Source organism: Vulpes lagopus, chromosome 8 (assembly GCF_018345385.1).
Source record: "Vulpes lagopus strain Blue_001 chromosome 8, ASM1834538v1, whole genome shotgun sequence".
NCBI classification, from domain to species: domain Eukaryota; kingdom Metazoa; phylum Chordata; class Mammalia; order Carnivora; family Canidae; genus Vulpes; species Vulpes lagopus.
In genome coordinates this window covers 106,666,003-106,675,130 of record NC_054831.1, presented here as the reverse complement: position 1 = coordinate 106,675,130, position 9,128 = coordinate 106,666,003, and positions in this window count along the sequence as shown.

The following is a 9,128-nucleotide window of genomic DNA, read 5'->3' as shown; positions in this document are numbered from 1 at the left end:
TAAGTGGAGGTTGTGGTATTTCTGTGTCTTGGTCTTTTAAAAATGGATTTGCGCTCACGCTGGCCAGGCCCCCCCACTTGTGAGTTTTCCCTTGTGCATCTGCGCTGCCCAAGGCGGGACCCCTCTATTGTCACGGACTGGAGGCCGCGGCTCCTGACTTCGAAGCACACGTCCCCACAGCCCCGTCTGGACACGCCTGCTCTCAGTTGTGCTCCTCCGTTGCCCAGGAAGTTCCGACACAAACCGCCTCTATGCTGCGGGCCTCGGAGGCCTTAAGCCTAAGAGAAGTGGAGGGCGCACGGCCCCGGGCAGCTCGTCCCCGGACAGTGGAGTCTGCAACAGACGCTCCTGTGAGGCTGTGGGCCTCGGTTTACCCATTTGTAAACTGGCAGAGACGCACCAGCTTGCGGCATGTCTTTTAAAAAGTACTTGTTTTGTTAGATATTGAGGAGTTAAAGACAAAAGTGGGTGGGGGGCCAAATTACTTATTTCCCGGGCTCCCTGACTTAGCCAGCTTTCTCTCTTAGCGGGAAAGTGAGGTTTGCTTCTAACCCAGGACCGAAATCCTTCAGAAAACGTGAAATACAGGTGGTTAATAAATTGCTGGAAAGATGTACCAATCTCGGTGGTCATCGAAGATATGTAAATTGATCTAATAATGAGACATGACCTTTTACCAGCAAGTAAATATTTTTTAAAATGCCCACCCGGCGCGGCGAGGGCGGACTGTACAGGTGCCTGGGGTGCCCAGGCTGGCACCACAGCTTGGGAGGCAGCTTTGCAGTCAGGCACCTCAAAGCTTTGTTTCTTTTAGAGCAGCAGCTCCACCTGTGATAATGCAGCCTGGAAAAGTAGATGTAGCAGATGGAGAAGGAATTCGTACCTGAGGATGTTCATGAGACAATGAAGGATTGAGGAAAAACGCGCTGTTAGGAGGACTCGTCAGCCGGGTAGATTTTATGAAGGCCAAACTCTTGAAGATTTTTGCCTGAAGGACACTAACAAGGTACTCTGGAAGCAAACGGGAAAAGCATTTCTTTACTGGTAATAAGTAAATCGTAGTATGCAACCATAAAAAAGGACAATAAGAGTAACAATATCCTGAGAAAATATGCATGTTACAACGGCAGGTAAAAAAAAAAAAAAGTGCAAAATAAATCGTCCAAGCGGTGGAATGCCAGAGTCAAAATAGCGTGAAGGTGCAAAGACTGAACGAGAAGCTCACCGGGCGGAAGGCGCGGCAAGCACCGCGGTGAGCGACACTCGTGCGTATTTGGGAGCCTCTGAGAACAGGCCTTAAAAGTGTTCCTCACAAGGAAAAAACTATGTAACTCTGCGTGGGGACCGGTACAGTGACCGGTACTAGACTCTCGATGCTGAGCGCTTTGCAACCCATACAAACATCAAATCGTATGCTGGAAACATGACGTTACATGTCAACTATGTTTCATTTAAAAAATTACTTTAAAATCATGGTAGTTTTCTTTGGGGTGTGGAGGATTTTTCCGCCTTTTTCTCTACTTTTCTATGTATTATAACTTTCTGCGATGGACACCTGCACAATCAGCTGAGAGTAAACCTACTTTTCAAATGAATATTTGCTCTTTGAACTAAAACATGGTTTTGGAAGTCACACCTGTTGTGTCACCATCACCGCGTTGTCACAAGGGTCAGGACGCGATGGCGAAGTCCTGCTATGCCCCAGGGTGCTCGGGCGCACGGACCACCGCGGGGCAGCTCCCCGGGTCGCCCTGGAGCTTGGGGGTCGCGCGGCTCCTTCCTGGAGAAAGCCCCGAAGTCTGTGAAACGGCCTTTCCTTCCAGAACGTGAATGAGTTTTCCTGTGACTTTAGACCTGCAGGTGCTGAAGTTCCTTTAGAATCAGGTTCAAAAAAAAAAAAAAAAAAAAGAATCAGGTTCAAAAGTCAGAGCTTCGGGAGGCAAGACCTCAGGGGGAGGAGGCCGCACTGGGTGGTAGCCACAGGCCCTGGCCCTGGCTCCGCTTGTCCTGCTGCGTGTCCTGCTATCGCCCCTCTGCAGGGACCCCTGGGCTCGGGCGCGGGCCTCTCGGGGGCTTCCAGGGCGCGGCGGGTGTGGTGCGCGGAGTGGGGTGCTGGCAGCCGGGCAGGGCCACTGCGGTGGCGGACCACGGACAAGGACCACGGACACGGACATGGACCACGGACATGGACATGGACCACGGACACGGACATGGACCTTGGGCATGGACCGCAGACACGGACCACGGACACGGACCATGGACAAGGACCATGGACACGGACATGGACCACGGACATGGACATGGACCACGGACACGGACATGGACCACGGACACGGACAAGGACCACGGACATGGACCACGGACATGGACATGGACAAGGACCACGGACAAGGACCACGGACACGGACCACGGACATGGACCATGGACATGGACCACGGACATGGACACAGACCATGGACTGTCCGACCACAGACTGAGACCACGGACATGGCCTCCAGGGGCTCAGGCTCAGGGGCCGGGGGGATGGGGCTGAGCAGAAAACGCATTTCTTTTTCTTACTATTTTAAATTTTTTAATTTTTATTTATTTATGATAGTCACAGAGAGAAAGAGAGGCAGAGACCCAGGCAGAGGGAGAAGCAGGCTCCATGCAGGGAGCCCGACGCGGGACTTGATCCGGAGACCCGGGGTCATGCCCTGGGCTGCAGTTGGACGCTCCCCCGCGGAGCCACCAGGCGCCCCAAGACATCTTCTTAGGATGGTCTTTCGCTCCGTGGCTGCCCTCGGCTACCGCGGGGAAGGGGGCACCCGGGGCGGCCCCCCTACAGCCGTTCAGGCCCGGGGCAGCCGTCGACACCCGCGGAAGCTGCTCGGTGCCCAGGCTCGGCCGCCGGGAGAGGGCGCAGTGCGGACTCCGCGCAAGGAAGAGCCGCGTGGCGCGCGGGGTGCGAGGGCCCCAGAGGCTCCGGCCTCCACGTCCTCCACGCGAGGTGGGCGGCCTGCGGGCGGCGGGGGCCGGTCGGGGGGGCCCGCGTCCGCAGCCCGCGGTTGGGGCCTCCGGGACGTCTCTGAAAGTCGGACCTGCCATCAGCCACCGCGGCGTTGGGGCCCCCGGGCCGCAGACTCGGGGGTGAAGGCCTAGGGGATTCCGGGGGCGCACGCTGCTGGCGTCGGAGCTCGGCCAGGAGCGCAGGACCCCGCGTGCGGCACCCGGGACAGCTCGGCGGGGGACGGTCTCCAGGGACAGCTCGGCTGGGGACGGTCTCCAGGGGATGGTCTCCAGGGACAGCTCGGCGGGGGATGGTCTCCAGGGACAGCTCGGCCGGGGACGGTCTCCAGGGACAGCTCGGCGGGGGACGGTCTCCAGGGACAGCTCGGCGGGGGATGGTCTCCAGGGACAGCTCGGCCGGGGACGGTCTCCAGGGACAGCTCGGCCGGGGACCGTCTCCAGGGGATGGTCTCCAGGGACAGCTCGGCGGGGGATGGTCTCCAGGGACAGCTCGGCTGGGGACGGTCTCCAGGGGATGGTCTCCAGGGACAGCTGGACCAGGGACGGTCTCCAGGGACAGCTCGGCAGGGGATGGTCTCCAGGGACAGCTCGGCGGGGGACGGTCTCCAGGGACAGCTCGGCGGGGGATGGTCTCCAGGGACAGCTCGGCCGGGGACGGTCTTCAGGGGATGGTCTCCAGGGACAGCTGGACCAGGGACGGTCTCCAGGGACAGCTCGTCGGGGGGATGGTCTCCTGGGACAGCTCGGCGGGGGATGGTCTCCAGGGACAGCTCACCCAGGGATGGTCTCCAGGGACAGCTCGTCCAGGGACCATCTCCACGTCGTGAGGTGCGGAGACGCCAGCCCTGAGGAGCACGGCAGAGACTCGCCCGTGTGTCACAAGGAGCACAGTATCCACCTAGGGGAGGACTTCCCGCCCCAGCCCCGGTCTGCAGAGTTTACTCTATTCACTGAGTGCTTCCTGAGCTTCCTGAGCGTGAGCCAGGTATCACGCGGGCTCTATGAGCTGAGGGCGAAGGGGACAAAATCGCTCCCCTCGCGGAGCTCGCTTCCCTATGGAAGACACGAGTGGTACGTGGATGCACAACGCAGGAGGAAGCAGGAGGAAGGGGGGGGACACAGGATGGCGAGCGCTCATCTCAGGCCACCCGGAGATGTCCGAGGAGACTCCGACCACGAGGAGGGCCTGTCACCTGGCATCCACGGACAGCGTTCCAGGAGACCAGGAGGTGCAAAGTGCCTGTGGCCGGGGCTGACCGAGGTTGCCAGCGTGGCCAAGCAGGGGCCACACCAGGTGAAGGGCCCCTGGGCTGCGGAAGGAGGCGGAGCCGCTGCAGGGGGACCACTGCCCGCAGGTGGACAGGCCGCACCTCCGGCGGCTCCTGGTGGCTCCCCCCTGAGCAGGGGTCACCCCGAGCCATAGGGCGGGTGACAGGCTCACAGACTGGCCCTGGCAGGGATGGGCGTGATCCTGGGGAGTCACGGGCTGCAGCCCAGGGCCTCGTCCTGCTCCTCCAGGAGGCCGCCCGCGGGAAGCGCAAGGCTCCTTGGAGCTGCCTTGGGGGTCGTCTGAGTGTGACATCGGGGAGCCCCGCTCCAGGTGGCCCAGCCTCGCTGCCCTTGCGGTTCTGTGCAGTGTCCGTGAGGTGCTTGAGCAGCTATTTTATAGCCTCTTTCCATCAACTCAAAATATTTTCTTTACCCTTGAACAATTAAAAACACCCCTTGGTTTCACTTCAGAATGTTTATGCAGCAGGTGACCTCAGCTTGAAGCTCAAATTTGCTGTTTCCAGCCCTGTGATCGCAGGCAAGTCACCTGACCTTTTTAAGCTCACGTACTCTTACCTGTAAGTGGTGGTCATTAAAAAAAAATTCTTATGAAGAGTCACAAAAACGAAATGATACTCCGTGTGTAAAAAATACTGTTTTGACTGCTGTTTTTAGGTGGCCAATTTGGACGCTAACATGTGCTCACCAAATATATATGGAATAATTCAGTAATTAACGTGAATGATTATAGACCGCGTCAACTTAGTGCTGCGTAAATGTCACAAATGTGGGCTCATTTGGCCAGAGGAGACAAATGTGTGCCTCAGGGTGCAGTAAACTTTATTGAATTGCTAGAAATCTCTTTCCTGTCCTACACGAGTCAAGAGAGGCACAGCAAGTGCTGCTTCTCTTTTATATTTCACACTATGCCATCTGGAGAATTAATTTCCCTTATTGATAGTAAAAATAAATTCTCCCAAACTGTAACTTAGGTATCAGTGATATATAATCAATGGTTTGATTGATGATGTATCAATTATAAGTTCGTATAATCAATGAACTTATAATCAATGATCTGTGAAGTTACAACTTAAACATCAATTACATGTATATATGTTCATTATCTCGCTCTGTATATGAACAGCTTCTGGAAAATAACAGAGAGAAGCAAGAATAATCATTGGTTCAAAATTAACTTTGTCCCTGGGTCTCCCATAAGACTGATGAGCACCGACCTGTACCTCTGAAACCAATAATACATTATATGTAAATTAATTGAATTTAAGTAAAATTAAAAAAAATTTTTTAGACTGGCTTTGTCGTGAAAAGATTTGGCCCCCTTAAATATAGTGAAGTCTGATTTTTTTCATCACTTAAGTTATTTGCATTTAATAATAGGGCAGTAAGTGTGTGAAGTAGCATTAAGAATGACGGCGGACGAGTTCTAACTGGCTCTGCCACACGGTAACGAACACAGGGTTTTACAGACTCTGAGAGATCGATGGTCAGCAGAGTAGGACTCTCCTCAAAGTCTAAAAACAAAAGTTCAATAATGTAATAGTACGTCTGTCCTTGTCTGAATGTTGGTTTGAACATTTTTTTTTAAGAGTTTATTTACTGATTCATGAGACCCAGAGAGAGGCAGAGACCCAGGCAGAGGGAGAAGCAGGCTCCATGCAGGGAGCCCGACGAGGGACTCGATCCTGGGACCCTGGGGTCACAGCCTGAGCCAAAGGCAGATGCTCAACCGGTGTGTCCCCCAAATTTATTTATTTATTTTACATTTTTTAATTCAATTAAGTAACATATAAAATACTTAGTTTCAGAGGTGGAGGTTAGTGATCCATCAGTCTGCTATCACACTCAGTGCTCATCCCATCAAGTGCCCTCCTTCATGCCATCACCCAGTTACCCTGTCCCCCCTCCCTGCTCCCCTTCCAGTGACCCTCAGTTTGTTTCCTAGAGGTAAGAGTCTCTTATGGTTTGTCTCCTCTTGGTTTAGTCTTGTTTTATTTTTCCCTCCCTTCCCTTATGATCCTGTTTTGTTTCTTAAATTCCACATGAGTGAGATCATATGATAATTGTCTTTCTCTGATCGACTTATTTCACTCAGCATAATACCCTCTAGGTCCATCTGTGTTGTTGCAAATGGCAAGATTTCCTTTTCTGACGGCCGAGTAGTATTCCCGTGAGCGTGTGTATGTAGCACATCTCCATCCATCATCTGTCGACGGACATCTGGGCTCTTTCCACAGTCTGGCTGTCATGGACATGGCTGCTGTGAACACTGGGGTGCAGGTGCCCCCCTCTGGATCACTATGTTTGTATCTTTGGGGAGAAAAGCCCTTCTCAACGTAAAAAAATTTGCAGAATGTCCTCAAGCATGAGAGCTGCTGTAATTTCAGCATCCACCGAGTGAGGAAAGACACGAAGGCAAGAAGCTAGTCTGTTTTCAGGAAGTGCAGACGTCTCGCACACTTAGATTTGCTGATCAGTAGGCCCACAAACTAGAGAGAGCACGGGTCCTGAAGAAGGAAGTCGGGGCTCCAGAGTCTGCCATTTACCAAGTGTGGGCTCCTGGAGAAGTTAAACTGTGCTGTCACTCCTGTTTCCTCATGAACAAAGTGGGGCTAATGATAGTACGTACCACTCAGGACGACGAGTGCATTCACCGTAAGCCACGTGTGGTTGTAAGTGGACATTAATTATTGTTTATAGATGCTCCACGTATGTGTATGATCTACGACGGACATAAAAGTGAGCATTAGTTTAATATCCGTGTAGACTCCTTACTCCAGAGTTAAGTATTAAACCAGGCAAAATAATTTCGGGTTAGACTATTTAGGGAATTCCTAGCCTGTCTGGCACGAGGGGAATATTACAATGAGCTGGTGAAGACTCTGCCTGTCAGACCGCAGGCCCCGCGGGACGCCTTGTGCTGGCACGTTCGGGTTAACAACCCACCACTTGCCGTGGAGCTTTCCCACCAGGGAGACGTGCTCTGGGTTTCCATTGCCGAGTCTCATCGTAGTTTCTAGCACCAAAGAATACAGACCAGTCAATCACCAGGGAGCAGAAATGCATGACCTCACCTTTGGGTGATTTAGTACTTCTTACGTTGAGAGGAAAAGCACAGCGACGCTGGTTAGTCCACAACGGGAATGTCCGTGCTGCCAAGGAGGCCCGAGCGATTGCGAGCACGTGTTGCTCGCCGGCTGGTGATGGTTCCTGTGTGGAGGTCTGCAGGAAGTTTCTACTGGTTCACACTCTGAATGTGGTCCTATTTCTTAAGGCATCCATGAAACTCTGATTACACAAAATATTATGAAAATGGGGTTTTCCAGATAAGGTAAGGCAACCGTCTGAGTTTAGCCCAAGTTGAAAATGGATTTTCAAAGCTTCGTTAGACTTTCTTGCCTTAGCAAGTACAGCAATGAGTGTATTTCGGATATTTCTTTGTGAGATAGTTGAAAGAGTCATTTATTCATTTGTTAAACCATTAATTTATTCTTTCCACAAATATCTATTGTCTTACTGCTGACTTCTGCGCTAGGGGTACTCACATGGCGCTGAAAGGACAGAGAAGGTCTAAGCGTCTGACGGAGGCTCCCAGAACCCGCGTTCAGACTGCAGCACCACCACGTAGCAACCATGGGATCCCGGGCAACTTCCTTCCTCTAACTCAGTTTCTCATCCGGAAAATGGGGCCCAAGAACTCTAATATTAGCTTGCCAAAGACATTTGAAGATTATAAAGCATAAAACACTCTAAAAACTGCGGTCCTCTATGAATGGTCATGGTATGTGATGACTGAGAATCCTGCCCGGCTGTATGAAAATCATCGTAAATGGCCCAAACCATTACATCGTCTTAAGGGATGAAGTCATTTCTATGTGGACTCTATCTTGTATTAATGGCTCTTGTGGGGAAGAAAACTATCTGGCTCAATTCCTTCCTTTTACAAATTAGAAAACCAAGGCCTCAAGAGGTGGACGGGCCTGCTCAAGGACTGTTAACAGATAAACTGAGGCATGTTAAAAATTTCAAGAGTTTTGGGACACCTGGGTGGCTCAGTGGTTGAGCATTTGCCTTCAGCTCAGTGCGTGACCCCGGGGTCCCAAGATCGAGTTCCCCATTGGGCTCCCCTGCAGGGAGCGTGCTTCTCCCTCTGCCTGTGTCTCTGTCTCTCTATCTCTCTATCTCATGAATAAATAAATACTATTCTTTTTTTAAAAAGTAAAACAATTTCAAGAGTTTATTTGGGCAAAAGTTGATTCAAACTGGGCAGCATCCAATCTCACTGATGGGAAAAAACCAGCTGTAAGAGACACTGTACAAAAAACAAAAGGCTTTCATAGACAAAAGGGACCAGGGATCAGGAAAATCCTATTAAGCAAAAAGCAGGATGGTTATTGCAAAGTTATTTTCCTTTAGGGGATGGCAGGGCTCTCTCAGGGAGATGACCTGGCTAGTGCTCGTCAGGAGATTCCTGATGGTTTCAGATTCCATTTCTGGGAGACTTGAAACTCTAAGTAAGTTAGGTCTTGGTTTGGTGACATGCGATTTAACATAAGCAACTTCCTCTTGGGCCCATTGTTTTGTTTTGTTTTGTTTTTTGTTTTTTGGTTTTTTTTTAATAAATTAATTTTTATTGGTGTTCAATTTACCAACATACAGAAAAACACCCAGTGCTCATCCCGTCAAGTGTCCGCCTCAGTGCCCGTCACCCATTCCCCTCCAACACCCGCCCTCCTCCCCTTCCACCACCCCTAGTTCGTTTCCCAGAGTTAGGAGTCTTTATGTTCTGTCTCCCTTCCTGATATTTCCCAACATTTCTTTTCCCTTCCTT